The sequence below is a fragment of the Cygnus atratus genome, chromosome 4 (genome assembly GCF_013377495.2).
Source record: "Cygnus atratus isolate AKBS03 ecotype Queensland, Australia chromosome 4, CAtr_DNAZoo_HiC_assembly, whole genome shotgun sequence".
NCBI lineage: Eukaryota > Metazoa > Chordata > Aves > Anseriformes > Anatidae > Cygnus > Cygnus atratus.
This window is the reverse complement of record NC_066365.1, coordinates 47,038,962-47,053,845: the sequence shown is the minus strand read 5'-3', so window position 1 is coordinate 47,053,845 and position 14,884 is coordinate 47,038,962.

Sequence of the window (14,884 nt, the reverse complement as noted above, 5' to 3'; positions counted from 1 at the left end):
GACAGTTCCTCGTGCCTTTTCCCTCCTCTTTAGCTGGTCTGAATGCTGGGTACGTTTTTCTCCCGTATGTACTGCAGGACTTTGCAGAGGTACCCAGAGGAAGCATGTTCATATCAGTAACTCAGCAGACTTAGCTTTAATTTTCTTGTGTTCACCTTTCTGGGACATCTCAGAAGCACACCTTTAAATAGCTCATTCCTCTTTGTTTCTGTCTTCTTTTCCATATGGCTTCTCTCCTTCACGTTTTTCCCTAGCTAGATATTAAACTAATAATATTAAATTCTTTAAGAATGCGCAGGGAAAGCACATTTGGAAAGATCCCTAGGCATAGTTGTGACTGGAGGAGAGAGACGGGGAAAACTCACGTGGCTATGTTTAGGATGGAGCACAGGATATCCCTTCTGTAGGCAGCAGAGTCATACTAAGTACACAGGGAAGTCCAGTGTAAGAAAACACCTGGCAGAGAGAAGTGCTAAGTTGGCTGATACTCAGGAGATGGCTCGGTGACTCTCACATGTAACGGGTTCATGGGAGGGCTGAGAATTCAAATACCAGAGTTTCCAGGAAACAAAATCTTAGGAAGCTATGAAGGAGTTATGTTGCAGCTTGCTTGAAAGGGAAATAGTTCCTACAGTGCTAGATGTTTCTGTTCTGAGGTGGAAGAACAGTTCACTTTCCAGTTGACCTCAATCAGCTGCACTAAAAATAGGAAAGCATACTGTTTGGGTCAACGTTTTGCACTTGTAAGCTGAAATCTCTAAACCAAAATAGTGGGATCCTGCTAATGAGAATGATCTCTATGTGGTGGTAATCTTTTTACTAACAGGTATCACCCTCCTTCTTCTCTTTGCAGCGCCTGGAGAATGAGGGAGATAAGTATTTGTGCACACATATGTACATAAAGGAATAGGAACAGAGCCACCACGTTACTTCAGGTGAGAGAACCCCAACCGTCCTGGGAAGTCTTTCGTTGCCACTGTGAAACCGAGCAGGGAAAGCAGCGGCATCCTCCCCAGCTCCTGCTGATAAACGGGGAGATTCATTGTTCGCTCAAGTGGACACTCACTTTTGTCAAGCCAAATGCTGCTTAGAAAGTTGCTACCAGGTTAAAACCGTAATTAGTTGTAATTGTCCATTGAATCATTAGTTCACTGAGAACATTGTACCTGGAAAAAAAGACTTTGTTTCTAAGCCCTGTGCAATTTAAATTAAATCCGGAGCGCTTCAGAGAGTTCAGTCAGAAGGAATCAGAGCTGACAGCACTTTTTTTTTTTTTAAGTAGCTTTAATTGGCTGTTAAGTTAAAGCTTTGAAGCTTTGATAGAAGAAGTGTTATAGGTTAAGTTAAGAGGGAAAATTGAGAAACAATTAGGGCCGCTTTAAATTAATTACTTACACTATTTATTTTGAGCTTATTGAACAATTGTGTTGTATGCGTAAGTGATTGAAATTAGCCATCTGGGCAAGATAGCTTTGACCTAAATTGACCTTCTTGGGTAACTACCTAGCCTACCCTAATTTCTATACTCTATCCCTAATTTTACTGGCAGATAAGCTTAATTGGGAGTAACAATAAATGTGCGGGAGAGGTTCCATAATGTTCTGTTGAAACCCAGATGACCTATGTAGTCAGAGAGAGAAGGCTTTTAAAGAGATGGCTGAGGAAAAGACAAATGACCTAAACTGTTTCTTCTTAACCAAGACAGCTCCCCGCTGAGTTTGATTCTTCTGTGTTTGTCAGTATAAACAGATAATGTTGTATTTAGATGCCTGAAATATAACTCCTTAGCCTGTCTTCAGCGTCTAGTTTAAGGAAAATATAGGTAAAGAACAGCAAGTTTATATGAATTAATTAACGAATATTAGTTCTGTAATACTAACAGCATTTTTTTATGTCCTGCTCCATTTTGCACTTTTTTTTTTTTTTTGAGGGAAAAACGGGACAAATGAGTTAGAAAAAATATGCAAGCAAAAGATCTTTTCAAGTGCTTGTGACAAAAGTGGAGCATTAAAAAAAATCAAATTTGATTGTAAAGGGATGAAGAAGCCTGAAATGTTCTTGGTGCTGGTTTTTGAGGCATTGGTTTATCTTTTTTTTTTTTTTTTTTTTATTGCTTGTTTCTAGCAAGAAGATCCCTGTGAACAAGATTTCAGAAAACTGCTTTCCAAACAGTGGTGGCTGCAAAATAGGAGGCTCAGTAAAGCAGGTGAGTGATAAAAGCATCTGAGACAGTTATGTGGTGCAGGTGACTTGAGACCGCTCAGGGCTACCTATCTCCCATGCTAGAAACCTGTCAGTGAGCTCATTCTTGGCTCTTCCTGAGGGTGTCACTCTGGCACTGTGCTATCAGCCTGAACATCTTCCATCCGCGCTGGTGGGAAGGAGCTCGTTATACTCGCCAGCTCAATTAGGTGCTTCTTCATTGACTTCGTAATTAACAAAGAGTTCGAACCGTGACTTGAGTTCTCATCTTGGCCACGCTGTTTCCTGCAGACCTGTATCAGTGTAAGAGCAGTGCTAGAATGGAATAAAATAAAATGAAATGTGTGACTTGTCGTTTGATCTCATTCCTAAACAAGACACCTCCCGATTTTTGGTTCACGGGGACCTGGCCCTTCGTTAGTTCATTGGGAACAAGGAAATAGGAGGTGCCCTGGGACTGCTTTTCCCTCTGATGGAATCTGCTGCTGTGGGAGTGCTCAGCTTGCTCCGCATTCTCCAGAAAAGACAGATCAGTGCCTGGAAATGAAATCTGTCATTAGTCTGACCTTAGCTGAGAGAATGCATTTGGGAATACTGGCTGAAGGTATCGCATGTCTTCCTTTGCATAATGCTATCAGCAGAGAGACCTTGTCGTTGCTCTGTCAGTGTATAGCCACGTTCTTATTCCTCTGTCCCTGGGGCTGGAAGGAAGTAGATCTAGTTCAGAGTACTGTGCGCAGGAGTGTATTTCAATGCAGAGCCTGTGAATAAAATACAGGCACTGGTTTATGACCATAAAGACCATATATTTATTCATGTGCATAAAGCACTTTCTGTTCTGTATGTCTGTGCAAAGAAAACTTGCAAATGGCCTTGTATAGAATATGTTTACTGACTGCTACATCAGGAGATAGTTATTTAAAGCCCCTTGTTATCTAAAACAGATGTATCCTCTCTTGGAAGTAGCCAGAGCATCTGTGAAATTAAGTACTTGATGTTGATATGTGGGGAAGTTGGAAATAAGAAAATAAGGTTTATAGGTTTGTGGAAGTCAAAGAGGCGTTTAAAGCGAGAGTGGGGAAAAATAGAAATACTGCACTACCCCTAATCCACACACTCCCTTCAATAAGAGAGCATGAAGAATGCAAGTACCTTGTGTATAGTAATTAGAGTGACCTTCATACTAAGAAAGCTTGGTTTTAAGGCCTTCTTCCCTGGAGATGCATCTTCCGTGCGCTGTATCTGCTAGGATTTTTGTGGTGAAGTTCTCTGTGGTATCTTGTACCGCACTCTTCAGCGTAGAACCTGAGCGGCTTCCAGAAGTGCCCGAAACAGAACGCCTGACATCTGTCGTGGGGGTTCGGGCTCTCTTTTCCTCTCCCCATGGAGAGATGCATGTGCAATGTGTGCAGTGAAGTGACTTGTTTTGGTAGGGCTCTTCCTTTTCCTTTTTTTTTTTTTATTTTTTTGTCATTTCTGTTTTCTGATTCAATCCCTTTGGCTTTCAGTTCCAGCTTCTGAATCTCAGCATCTGTCAGTGGTGCGATAAATTCTCTTTGGTGATAAGAGAACAGCTGCCAATAGCAAGAGCAAGAATGGCATTTGGGCTTTTTCCTGCCATGTGAGAGCTTACAGTCAGCAAAAATGCACTGTGCACATGATGGAAGAAGGCACCTCTTCTGCCCAGCTTGCTATTTTTTCTCCAGTTTAGCAGCATCTTTTCCATCCCTGTTAAGCAGACAAACATGAACAGTTGTGCAGCATAATAGGGTCCTGAGCCTGAAGGACTGGAATTAATTGTGTGTAGGTCCTGAAGGTGAGAGTGGTGAGAGCACAACAAAGGATTTTTTTATATATATTTTGAGGAATGAGGGGACTTTTAGGGAAGGGAAGAAACTGTTTGGAAAGCTGCTTAATAGTGTGAGCTGGATGTTTCCTAGTGCAATGACCTGCTCCTGGTAAAAGTGGTGGCGAAAAAACAAACTTTGTGTGGAGTTCTGAATTTTAGGTGCATGTTGTTTTTTCAGGTTTAAAGGTCTCACTAACTCCAGCTTGCCTATAAAATTTTATCACAGCTGGAATTCATGCCATGACAGAAGGCATTTCTGGATGAACTATTTTGACTACAGAGGTTTTGATTCTCTAGTCGTCATGGATTTAGGTGAGTTATTTACAGCAAGGGTGAAACTCCAGGACTTGTGGACTAGAGGACTTTGGTCGATGCGGTCATTTCACTCTTGGGCAACAGTGTAGGTTTCTGACTTTCCTAGGAGCCAGGCCATTCCCATGAAACCTTAGTCTCCCCTGAGATGGAGGAATTTATATCAATATAAATATTGATCAATATACTCATTCTCAATGGAATTTATTATTTATATCAATATAAGTATTATCAGTGGAATATATTAATATCAATGGAATTTATACCAAAGCCTTTATATAAATTGCTGTAGCGGGGGACCATGTTTCTAAGACCCTGTGACACATCAAAATAGCCTTTTTGTACAGTAGTCCTGCAGCTCTGGTTTATATAATTGTTTTCTCTACAGTGGCCTCTCAATAGAGGATGAGGGAAAAGAGAGAGGCTTAGTTTCCAATGATGTTTAAGCATGTTTTGAGCTGTGCAGGCTGTCAGAATGCTTTCTTGGTGTCAGTGGGGATTAGGTGCTTGTTCCAACACTTTTGTTGTAAATCTACACTGTTGCTTGCAGACTTCTGGAGGTATTTGAATGTTGCTGTATATATGACAGGAGACACACGTTCTCATTTGGTTCTGATGAGGATTTATGTGCCTATAGCTATTTGAGCTTTAGGAAAATCCCTTCCAAACTTTTCTTGTGCTCTTAGTTTGGTCTGTATAGTGCCACTTTAATGTCAAACAAGGCCAGGGTATTTGGCCTTTGGGATCATCTCACTCTACTTCCTGTAGAATCAGCACTTTTTACTTCCCGCCTTAGAAGGCAAGTGGCTTTAGTGTGTCTGCAAGGGCTTCTTAATTTGTTCCATTTCTGTTGTATGGAGTATACTGGTATGTGATCCTTTTAGGAAATCCTAATGAAGAATTGGCAGTAGTCACTAAAAAGAGAGCAATGACATATTTTTTCCCATTGTTTTTCTTTCTTTTTTTTTTTCTAGATTTACCATGTCAGTTCATTAACACGTGCACACACCCATTTTGTTCTTCATGACTCCTCTATCTGTGTAATGACTCAAGTTTGGTTTTTTAATGATTCATGAATCCAAGGAGTACACAGGTGTGGGGTGTAGTAATCAGTAATAAAGATAAGCACCGCAAGGTTTCGTTTGGTTGTTTTTTTATCCTCCTGTTCTAGAGCACTCACTCTGTTCTTTGCACTCATTCTGTTCTTTGCACAGAGTACTGAGTTGGCACTGATGTTTCTGATTTATACTTTATGGCTGGTTCCTATAAAATAGCCTGTGCCTAAATTCCAAAATGCAACTTCTCAAGCTCAGACTGGGAGAAAACTTTGAATCTGAAACAAACTGTCTACCTAGGCATATAAACTGGCAGCCATCTTCAAACAGTTCCTGTAATTAGTCAAAGGAAATGCAGTTGCAGGTTTTACTCTTGAACCTCTGTGAATAATGAGACATTGGTATTTGTGGCCTTTTCTGGCAATTTGAGATTTGTTTTACAGCAGTTCTATGGAATAGCATTGAGGGTAGTGGAGCTTCAACTTGATCAGAAATTCAAGGTCAAATGAAGGATAGGCCTAGAGAAAGAAGTGTCACTTCAGAGCCGTAAGAGTTAAGTTGATCATTTAGCGCATTACTTCTGTCTTGTTTTTCCTTCATCTGCCAAGATGAGAGTATGCAAATCATGATGTTTTCCTGACGGTTGCTAAATGCCAAGATCACTGCTAAGTAGCAGTGGTATAGTTTGAGAATTTGAGATGTTAAAGAAAGGTTTGCCCTGCCTCCAAAAACATGTTGGGATGGAATAATTTGGGAATCAGAGAGGAAACAATTGTCTTGCTTTTGCAAGCTGTGTTGTGTGTATCATTGCCCATCTGCCAGGACTCTTTTTCCCATTGCTACTTAGTTGGTCTTAGGAGATTTTAGTTTTTCCATGGTCAGCTTGATTACTAAAATTGGAATCCCATGAAAGTGTGTCTTCCAGAAGATACACAAATAAAAATCCCCCTCTCATGCTCATTGCCTGTCTCACGTATTGATGTCATCAAGACTTTTAAGTGCAAATATATATGGAGGAGACTTTTTTTTAAGGAAACTCGGGGAGGTCCATGAAGAATGAAGTACGGTATAAGTGGCAAAATACTGAAATTGTCATTAATGTTTTATTTTTGAATATCTTTTTTTTGATCTGTTGGTTAGGTGAGTTATTTTCTTTTCTTTCTCCCCATGAAATAATTTGCTTATTTCATCAATTATACGTATTTAAACTTGCTATTTTTTTTGCCTGTAGTTATCAGGCAGTAAGCAAGGCCCATGCAAGATCTTTCCAGTCTAGTAAGGATTTGCTTGAATTTTTCTCTGTTCTTCTTCAGTTGCATCATCCTTCCTTTGCTTCATAAGCCATGTTTCATGCTGTATCTTGTCTGTCATACAAGAATCATTAAGCATATCCCAAAAGTGATTGCAGTGCACTTTGATTTGGCCAACCTTTAGAATTCTGTTATATTCTTGCTCCTTTTTCTGTATCTTAAAGGTAATAGTCTCTTCTTCTGAAGCTGTACGTAGGTAAAATGAGGCAGAGATGTAACTCCCTGTTCATACTGTACACGTTTAAGCCATAAGACTTTTAAATGCTGCTTCTCTCACCCAAAGCTCATCTTTATTCTGTTTCTGGTTTTCCTACAATCTGCAAAACTGATGGATGCCTTCTGACAGTATTTCCTGCCTTTTTCTGAGTGACTGGTAGATTGAAAGCTTTTTACTCCGTAACAGACACATCACTAAAGCCACTATTTTGTTAGCTTCTGCTGTGTCTCTAGGAAGTGATCTTGCAACCATTTCAAGTGTGCCACTTCCCTAACATCTTCTGATTCCCATAGACATGCTGAATGATATTAGTGAGTTATGAAAGCTTACAGCTAACCCACTGATCTGTGCTGCTGGAGAGGGATTTTGACTGGTAATTGGAGTGAAGCATGAATATTATGGAGTGATAGAAAGCGAGCGGAGCTCAACGGCTCTCTTGCTTGTCCTACAGCCATGTGTCGTGGAGAACAACTGGGCTTGGATGTTACGGGCATTTCTGGCAAGCTAGGATCTTTTTCAACCCCCTTGTCAGCCTCGCAAGGAGTTGAACAGCCACAGATGCTTTCTCCTGACTGGTGCTGGAAGTTTGAAGGGCAGCTGAATTTGCTAATGTTCGTGCTTTGATACAGACTGTGAGAAATGTTGATGAGGCATGAGGCAGAACAGCTTGCTCTATTGCTGCCGTATCAGCTCTGCAGTGCTGACAGTAGTTAAAAATATGGCTTTTGTACATAAGCTTAGTTAATAGATAGAACTTGGAAGACAGTTAGGAACAGCTATAGGCAATGGCCACTGTCTCTCTCTGTCTCTCTCTTTTTTAAATAGAGTCGCTTTCCTGCCCAGAACTGCACTTTAATTTCCAATTACTTTAGTATCATTAGGAAAGGCTGACATTTTGGGAACACTCGTACAGTATGAATATGAATAACAGCATCCATGCTTTGTCATACAAGAGGACGTGCAATGAGGTTGGGGTTATTTTCCTGGATATCGGCAGTGGTGACATTTTTGTTTAAAGTATAATACATTGTGTTCTTCATGCTGAAGGGTTAGTCCAAAGCATAGGTTTAACTTCTGCCTTTTAAAACCAAAGGCCTGTTGGATGGGCTTTGTTTTCTTGGATCCTTAGGATATATTTGTGTGCATCTCTCCCTTGAGCTTCCCTGAGGAAACCCCTACAGGAAAACATTTTAACAGCTATCTGGTTTGTTGGGTCTCTTCTGGGTTTGGCTCTCTCTTCTGCATACTGGGTAGGAAGAGCAGGTAGCTCTACCTCAGTTAAAAATGTGGCTGTGTGTGACATGGCGAAGACGGAACAGACCACCATCACCTCCTCTGGTCTGAGGTGACACCGCCCTCCTTGGATTCACTCAGGCTAATCTGTATTCACTCTCATACTCCTCAGCTGCCCTTTCATTCCCAGAAGCTCAGTCAGCAGTTCAGGGAGCGAGTCCTCTTAGTTGGATAGTTCTCTCCAACAATGGTTGCAGACACAGTAGCTGTTTCTGGTGTGGGACTGGGTGGTGGACTCTGTCACAGAATCCATCATTCTGGTAGTCCCACTGACCTCTGTGCGGGACTACTTGTTTGGTGTTCACCCGTGAAAGCTGGAATTCTTACTGTGGAGTTTTAAAGGCTGTCCTTACACAATGCAGAGGGGTGCCTGGTAGAACAGACAGCAGTTTTCATCTTTGTTTAGCCTCATAGTTTTTGCCCTTGTGTTCTCCAAGTTTTAAGACACGCATCAATTCGTGGAAACAGATGCCAAATACCGTGGAATCACTGAGAGAATGTGTTTTGGCATTTCTCTCTCCATCATGTTCACCACTCCACCCCTGAAAGAGCTGCAGCCTCATTATTTCAGTGTAACTTCTGACACGAGCGGATCAAGTGTTATTCCCTTTTTGAATGTCAATCAGTGGGAAGAGACCCACTGTGGCTGTATGTGAGTGCAAGTTTCTGGGCACGCTGTGCGAGGGGCATTGGTGAGTTTCTTTCAGGCTGCTGGAATGCTTTTTTGTGTTTGTTTTTGTTTTTTTTGATGGACTAGTAAATGATTAGGATGTGGACTTTTCAAACAGGCTGGCCAGGTTTTCAGCAGTTGTCCCAAGTGGACTGCCTAAAAAAGGGCTGGCACTGCATCACATGGAATGACCGATGATGTGTCATATATTTTTAATAGGCAAAATGTTTTAATAAACACTCTCCCTCCTAAAACACTGGATTTTAAAGTAGGTTTTAGCCTTGAGCCATGTAGCTACCCAGCTGTGAATTTTATAAGGCAACAATCTCCACATCATTAGATGTTATGACTGATACTGCAGCTATTGCAATAGTAACTATTTCCGCACACTAACAAAGTTTCAAATAACAGTTAAAGAAAGTGTGGCTCTACTTGGAAGATTTTCTCACCTTATAAATGAATCAACTTCGTGAAATTATGAAGACAGGTATTTACTGTATTGTAGAGAGCCAGAAGTGTCTGATTATTCAACCCATGCTGATTTTTGTGCTGGAGAGCTTTAATCACATAGCCTGACAATTTAAAAAATGAAAATTATTTTTCTTTCCACGTGATTCCTGCGTCTTCAGCCAATCCGAATTCAGGTGATAATGGTGCATCGTGAAGCATAGTACACCCCAACTTGATCTTCCATAGTTGCATTGGATCACAGGAAAAGCCTGTGATTTGATTTGGTTTGCATTTCTCAGTAACAGCAATTGCCTGTTTTGTTCAGAAGCATTTGGGACCATATATAGAGGTGAAAGATGATCCAGTGACCCCTATTTGTGCAACCCAAGTCTTTCCTCTACAGTGACTTTTGTGCGATGGTCCGTAAATCACACGTCCTTTTTGAGATCTGTTCTCCCCTGTACAAACCTGCTAGCAGGGTAAAAATTCCGTCCTTCTCAAAAAGGGCATACCTCTTGTAAAGGCTTAGACATTCCCAAACCACAGAGTCTTGATATCCGAAAAAGAGTTGGTAGAGGTGAGGTTCTGATTTATCTTTTACTTCATTGCATCTTCTTTGAACTGTAATGATCCTTTCAACATGGGCTAAGAGAGAAAGTTGAAAAGGAACTTTGATGTTTCTGAGCATTTTGCTATTTATAGTGGGATAGAACAGATATCTTTTCTGTGGTTATTTTAAAGTAGTTATTTAAATTCACCACTGGGGCATTTATTTAGTTTACAGAACATCACCTTTTTTAAAACAGATGGCATCCCTTTACTCATTCAGATATTTTGCATAAAGTGATTCTTTTAATAGTTCACAATTTCTTTTGACTTCTAAAAGAAAGCAACAGTTTTTCTATCCTGTTTATACAGGACAGAAAGAGAAGCACAAACTTTGCTTGAAAAATCTGACCAGATTTAATTTCAGAGTAGTGTTAATTTTTTACAGCATGTGCAGTTTTATTCAGCATCAGTGCTGTCAACTAGCTAATGCAGTGGATACACAGCTATATCAAACACTACAATTACGTGGTTGTATAATGTCAAATTTTTCTTTCAGTGTCAATAAAAGGTATTTGCACTTCTGGCAGTGTAGGAAGAAACTTTTGGTTACTGGTCATACATTGACTTGTTTTAACAGCTTTTAGGCACTCCAGATAGGTCGGTTTTCCTTTCCAATTTGCTATGTCTCTGTTTTTGGTAGCTAACTGTAGACTGAATAGAGAGATGTTATTGCCACAAGTATAAATGTTTTCTCTGTGAATTTTAGTTGTCTTACAGAACAACAAGCTAGGCCTTTGAATACTCCTACAGCTCCAGCTGTTCTCTTGCAAATGGGGCAACTTTCTCCCTGAGGGATTCAAAAATACAACCGCAGTATAACAGCTTTGGGAAATGGAGCCCCAGAGGGAGCACCATGACCAGTCTTTATTATAGCAGTTGCTTGAGTCAATCGCTCCTGTGAAGAAACTGACCTTTAGGTCAAAGTCTTAAAAAAAATAAAATCTAAAAGAAGCAAAAACAGAGGAGCCTTGAACAGAAACTCCTAAGAAACTCCTTGTGCAGATCCACCTCTTTATTGCAACTTAGAGAGGGAGATGGTGGACTCCCTTTCAGAAATAAATACGGTTGCAGTTACTCCACCAACGTGGCATTTTCTAATGTGGTGATGAGCAGGCAGGAAACTGGGCACCCTGAGTGCTAGCCGCTGTAAAGGCAAACAGCCTCTGTTCATCAGGGCTTTGAGTTCAAAAGAAGAACCCCAAGAAGAACATGAAAAGGAAAGATAGGGTGGAAGACGTGAGAGACAAAGTCACTGAATGAGGACCCCTCTCAGGAGAGAGCCAGGTCACACAAGGTGACCACAAAAGGATTCAGGTCACACAAAGGTCTTGAGTTGCCCTTAACGAAGAAATGAAAATAACTTGGCCATGCACTGTGGTACAGTGGAAAACTGTTTGGAAAAGCATGTCCAGGTATGCAAGTTGGTTTGCTTTTCATTTTGGGTAATTCTCGTTTCTTGTATTCCACAGTTAGTGACAGAACATCCACAGACCTAAAGCGCGGTGGTCTCGAAAGCTCTTGGAGAGATTTGTGCAGCCTCATCACCTTAATTTGTGAGAACACTTGGCACTTTGTAGGGTTGGATTCGGTGCTTGCTGGTACAAAGCCTTCTGCAGGTTCTCTCCTGGATTTCTTTTCTTGTCACTAGCCAGCTTTCATTCAGTCCCCTGTAACTGCTCTCCCCGTTGTGCACGTGATGTTTGGAAGGAGCAGATAGTTAAATGGCAAATAAATCTGATTTCTCTTAGATGAAAACAGGAGTCGGCTATGTTGCTGCTTGTTTTTGCTTTGATGGCCGTGTCTATTAGGCAGTGATTTCTGGCACTTCCTACTCGCTGCTGTCACCCCTCATAAACCCCATTCCCGGGGGCCTGACAAACTTGTGTGGCACTTGAGAGCAGCACAGTGTCTCGGTGGCAGGAGGGTGTTCCTGCCCCGCTGCCTTGCCTCTCTCTGTCCCCACAGTGTTGGGCAAGGGGCGCCGGTCACTCTGCTCTGCCTTCGCACCGAGGGCTGTGGCTGCATGGGAGCAAGGGGTCCAACGGGTAGTCAGAGGCTGGGGAGAGGCTGTGCTTTTGCTTCTGCCTTGTTAACGCCAAAACTGGCTTGAGGGTAGAGGTGGAGATGGAAGGGCAATGTGCAGTGTGAGACGGATGGTGGCCTTTGCGCGGTCAAACATCCCTATGGTTTGAGGAGAACCACGTGGTCTTGAAGACAAGGGCAGAGGGACCCCACGTTTTGGTAAGTGCTCCTAAGCGACTGTGCTTTCCTCCCCAGCACGTAAAAAAGGGACGGATGAATTAACTTCGTCCCCAGAGGAAGAAGAGCTGTGCAAGCACCTCCTATTTTTATGGCATGCAGATACCCGATTTCCAGGGAGGAACCAGGGTGGCATATGCTTCCTAGAGCACTGTTTTGATACCAGGAGAGGAGCACTGCAAACCGTAGCACAATATTTGCACAGCCTGCGCATGGGTTCAGTTAAGTCTTGAAAGACTTTGTGGGTTATGACATTCCCCTAAATGTGCTGAGCTTTCTTTAACCTTTCATAAAACATTGTGATCTTTATGGACTGTATCATATTGTGCAGTAATGTGCTTTATTGTCCACAGAATAAGCTTTTCTTAAAGATAATTGGAAAGCTGGAAATGGCTGCTATCGGATGATTTTTTTTTAATACATTATTTCTGAAATGGGCCTGGTGTAATAATGACCCTATCTGTTCAAGATTTAAGATTTGTCTTGGCAGAGAAAATTGATCCATTTCACCTTTGTCTAATGGAAATTTTTATCTGGGATTATCTGTTTATGTAAATGAATGTTCCTTTGAAAAGAGAACTTGAGGGGGCTGTAAATCTCAGTGACACTTTAGTTTCATGGGGGGAAAATTGGAAAGGATTCTAGTATTTATCTGCCTGAAATTGGTTATAAAAACAAAATTATCTTCATGTACCTGCTGCATCTGATGTTTCCTGGAATTTCATTACCTTTTGGAATAATACAACGTTACACTATATACAATATTCTCTGTGATTAGTCCTGAAAATGTTGGGGGTTTGCTTCCTAGCATTATAATTATCAGGAAAAGTCAGTCTGTTAGGGGCAGTGGGATTCTGATTCCCAGTCCTAATGGGTACCAATTAGCACAGCCACATTATTCATAGAGCTCTATGTAGAGCATTGAAAATATTCCACATGACTTTTTTGCCTTAAGTGTGTGTGGTGTGTGTTGGGTGGTTGTTGTTGTTGTTGTTGTTGTTTTGTTTTGTTTTGTTTTTTAAACACAAAGGAGTGACTCTAATTATTGGGGAAAATGTCTTGGGCTAATCAGCTTGTGTTTACAGTTTGCAGAGCAGGACTGTGAATGTAGCATTTAAACTAGTATTTTACACATCGTCCTTAAAAACAGTTTCACTGTTAAAGACACAGGCAAGGTTCCTTGCCAAGTTTCCTCTTGAAACCTAGATGACACATAGCTGAACAGGCCGGATCCTTGCTGGAGTAGCCATGCTGAAACACACAATTTGGTTTGTACGTGCTCGCAGGGAGCATGGTTGTCTAGCATAGCTGCTGTAAATACTTCCTCTTTTTCTTGGTGGGACTGACAAAGAATAGAGAGCAGAGCTGATTTTTAACCTGTTACTGAATTTAAAACAAAGCTATACCAGAGGATGCAGATTTTCGTATTGAATTCTAAAGTTAAACAAGGGTGTACACCATGTATTTTCACATGAAGCACAACCACTTTGTAGATATTTAATCCTTGCCATCTTTGGCAAACAAACAAAAAGATTTCAGTGGCTTAATGACATGATAGCATCAATTGTGCATGGCCAGAGGGAGCAGAAGAGCACAAACATGACAGAAACAAGCATTTAACATGGGAAACTTTTTCTAGTACTTGTGATCAAACTTTGTTACTTTTCTGGAGTAGAGGAAAAGCAGTTGGTATCTTTGACCCCTGAAAGAAATGATAGGTATGTACTTCAGGGTATGCTTCAGGATAAGTAGTAGTGCCACATATTTTAGAATCTAATTAAATGGCCTAATTTTCAGATCCCATTGAGAGCTGCTGCTTGCTCAGCCCTAGACAATCAAACCCTTTGCCTAGCTGCCCAGGTAAAAGATAGGAGCCTGACTTTGGACACTCCTCTGAGCCCTTCCAGGTCAATTGCAATGAGAGCTGGGCCAAAGGCTTTGCTGAAGAGAGCATTTCTCCTGTGCTGTTAAACATTGTGGTTGCAATTGGTGCTGTATTGAGGTGCAGTCTGACTTCTTTGATGTTAACTAGTACTTAAAAGAAATCAAATCAGCATTTATCCACAGCTTTCACGCAGTGGTACCTGGCACACTTCTCTTCAATGTTTCATGTCTTAGTGTTCGTTTATTTTATTTCCACAGAAGTTCAGGCAGAAATTTTTCCTTCCTAAGTTCTTCACTTTTGTGACTTTCTGCTCCACATTTCAGGCAGTCTGCTGGAAATATACATTATTACCAGCTCATTAAATCCAAAATAAATGAAGTGGAAAATTACAGAACTCCATGGATTACAGTGCACCCAACTCAAAATAGAAGTGTGTGATTAAAACCAAAATGGTCTGCATTTTAAAAATGGAATAATAGTTTGGGGCCCAGCTGGCAAAATATCACGAGGTGTGTTTTCAGGGTTGAATCAATGTAAATTAAATTTCACTGAGGCTGCTCAAGGTGGTCCCCTACACATGCAGAATTCTTCCAAGGGTGTATACTGAAAAATGATGAAGGAAAAGATGTTTGTGGTGTAAAGGAATGTAATGTATGATAGTTGAAAAACATACCTCAGTAGTGATAGCGGCATCCTGCAGGAGGATGTACACGCAAAGATCATTGCAAATTCAGCCTTCTCCAGAGTGAAAGAGGAATGAGGATGTAGCAAGG